Below are 3,700 nucleotides of genomic sequence, written 5' to 3'. Positions count from 1 at the left end.
ATGGATATATTTAGTTTTCCAAATTCTTAACTCATCTAGTTGAAAACAATTTCTAGAAATAAGTTTGAGTAAAGGAGGTAAGGATAAAGCCCATTGTGACATTGAAACCATAAAAGAAATGCCAAATTTAGCAGTTTGTCTGGATGTTGCTAAATACATGGGTAGTTTACATCTGATCTTTTCATACAGATGTTTTATCAATATGTTAACCGAGTCATAAAGCACTAAAATGCAAGATTGCTATAATGGCCTAGTTGGTTGACGCACTTTATTTTTTTTTAATGTTTTATTTATTTCTAGGAGAGAGAGAGAGAGAGACAGCGTGAGCAGGGGAGGGTCAGAGAGAGAGGGAGTCACAGACTGAAACAGGCTCCAGGCTCTGAGCTGGCAGTCAGCACAGCGCCCGATGCGGGGCTCGAACACACGAACCGCGAGATCATGACCTAAGTGAAAGTCGGACGCTTAACCGACTAAGCCACCCAGGCGCCCCTGGTTGATGCACTTTAAAACTGGGTCTATTTTCCTCCAGAATATTACAAATAGTCCAAAATCATTTCTAAAGCAAAAGGTGATCTGAAGACTTTGGGAATATCATTATCATGATTGTTTTCCATTGCTATTTATAAATATAGTCTCTTAAACTGTGTCCAGTATGTTTCTATGGATCTTGGGCACATTTTCAAATACAAATGAGCTTTCCCAAGAAAATACTTACTCATGCAATCATAACTTCAGATTTCCATGTTCAAAGATGCATCCAACAATCCTAATGCCAGTTTCTCCCTTGCTCCGGCAGAAACGTTGAAATGACATACTCAAGCTTGTCTTACCAATATAACATTCTATTTTTTTTAAGTTTATTTATTTATTTTGAGAGAGAGAGCATGAGCAGGGGAGGGGCAGAGACAGAGAATCCCAAGCAGGCTCCTTCCCGTCAGCGCAGAGCCCGATGTGGGGCTTGAACTCACAAACCATGAGATCATGACCTGAGCCAAAACCAAGAGTCAGACGCTTAACCGACTGAGCACCCAGGCGCCCCACCAATATAACATTGTTATCTCAGTCCTGACCTCCTCAAATATATCATCCAATGCCTACTGAGTTACATATCTGCCCTTGTGTGTCTCTGTGTATGATCATGGTAAGCTTTGAGCAGAAGGTTCTAGACGAAGGAGGTACCACCATCACTATCAGCAGCAGTGTTTATTGAGTGCTATACTGGGTACCTTCCATATTACCCATAATCTTCAAAACTGCACTATAAGTATAGGAACTGTATTATTCTCATCACACGGTGGGAGAGATAGAGGGTCAGAATAATTGAGTAACTTATCCAAGAAGAGACTCAGTGACCTTGAGAAGCCAGAACTTTAACTCAGTATCATCTTTTTTTTCCATTTCAAATTTTTATTTAAATTCTAGTTAACACAGATGGTAAAATTGGTTTCAGGTGTAGAATTTAGCGATTCATCACTTACATGACACCCAGCGCTCATCTCAACAAGTGCCCTCCTTAATCCCCAACACGCATTTAGCCCATCCCCCCCACCTCCTTCATCAACCCTCAGTTTGTTCTCTATAGTTAAGAGTCTCTTATGGTTTGCTTCCCTCTCTTTTTCCCCCACTTCCTGTGTTCATCGGGTGTGTTTCTTCAATTCCACATGAGTGAAATCATATGATATTTATCTTTCTCTGACTTATTTTGCTTAGCATAATACCCTCTAGCTCCACCCACACCACTGCAAATGGCAAGATTTCATAGATCAGTATCGTCTTTGCTTAGCGCTATATTCAAACCAATGTTCAGGAGAAGAAATCTAACTTGGTATTGAACAGCCCTGGTTTTGGAGCCAGACTGCCGGAGTCTGAATCCAGGCTCCATCAATTACTGACTCTAATCTTGGGCAAGTTCATCTTTTTGGGCCTCAGTTTTCCCCTCTGTATAATGGGGATAATAAGAGTACCTATCCCATAGAGTTGTTTTGAAGAATTGAAGGGTTAATATATATACCAGGTGCTTAGTAAAGGATACATAAATGCTAAGTAGTATTGAGTTCAAATGAAGACGATGAGTAATTATTCACTGGTTAGATGATAAAGAGGAAATTAGCCTCTCTGTATTAAAATGGCATTACATGTCAATATTTGAAGGAAGAAAGTTCAAATTTTGACTAGAGAGAGGTAGTTAATGTTTCATATTCCTAGAAACACTGGATTCTTAAAGCTTAAAATATTTTCCCCAGACATATATTGTTCCCTACTTCAAATGCAGATCATCAGCACTTCTTTTAAATGGCCTTTTTTCAGAGCCCACAAATATATGGTCAGTTAATCTTTGACAAAGCAGGAAAGAATATCCAGTGGGAAAAAGACAGTCTCTTCAACAAATGTTGGGAAAACTGGACGGCGACATGCAAAAGAATGAAGCTGGACCACTGTCTTTTACCATCCACAAAAATAAATTCAAAATGGATGAAGGACCTAAATGTGAGACCTGAAACCACAAAAATTCGAGAACACAAGGAGTAACTTCTTTGACACTGGCCCTAGCAAATTCTTTCTTGATATATCTTCTGAAGCAAAGGAAACAAAGCAAAAACAAACTACTGGGGCTTCATCAAAATAAAGAGCTTCTGCACGGTGAAGAAAATAATCGACAAAAGTAAACGGCAACGTGCAGAATGGGACAAGATATTTTCAAATGACATATCCAACGAAGGGTTAGAATCCAAAATATATAAAGAACTTTAAGCTCAACACCCCCCAAAATGAGGAATCAAATTAAAAAATGAGAAGAACAGGAATAAGCATTTTTTTTCAAAGAATACCTATAGATGGCCAGCAGACACAGGAAAAGATGCAAATCAGGGAAATGCAAATCAAAACTACAATGAGATATCACCTCACACCTGTCAGAACAGCTAAAAAGAACACAAGAAACAACAGGTGTTGGCAAAGTCGTGGAGAAAGGGGGGACCCTTTTGCACTGCCGGTGGGAATGCAAACTGGTGCAGCCACTGTGGAAAACAGTATGGATGTTCCTCAAAAAGTTAAAAATAGAACTATCTACCATCCAGCAATTGCACTACGAAGTATTTGCCTAAACAATCCAAAAATACTAATTCAAAGGGACACATGCACCCCCATGTTTATAGCAGCAATGTTTACAATACCCAAAACATGGAGCCAGCCCAAGTATACATCAATAGATGAAAGGATAAAGAAGATGTGGTATATATGTACCATGGAATAGCATTTAGCCATAAAAGGAAGGAAATCTTGCCATTTGCTACGACATGGATGGAGCTAGAAAGTATTACGCTACATGAAATAAGTCAGTCAGAAAAAGACAAATGCCGTATGATTTCACTCATGTATGGAATTTAAGAAGCAGAACAAGCAAAGGGACAGAAAAAGAGAGAGACAAACCAAGAAATAGACTCTTAACTATAGAGGACAAACTGATGGTTACCCGAGGGGAGGTGGGTCACAGGCTGGGTTAAGTAGGTGATGGACATTAAGAAGAGCACTTGGGGGCACCTGGGTGGCTCAGTCAGTTAAGAGTCTGACTTCGGCTCAGGTCATGATCTCACGCCTTCGTGGGTTGAGCCCCGCGTCGTGCTCTGTGCTGAAAGCTCGGAGCCTGGAGCCTGCTTCAGATTCTGTATCTCCCTCTCTCTCTCACCCTCCCCTGCTCACG

Source organism: Crocuta crocuta, unplaced genomic scaffold, assembly GCF_008692635.1.
Source record: "Crocuta crocuta isolate KB4526 unplaced genomic scaffold, BGI_CrCroc_1.0 scaffold531, whole genome shotgun sequence".
NCBI lineage: Eukaryota > Metazoa > Chordata > Mammalia > Carnivora > Hyaenidae > Crocuta > Crocuta crocuta.
Note: the sequence above shows the minus strand (reverse complement) of the source record.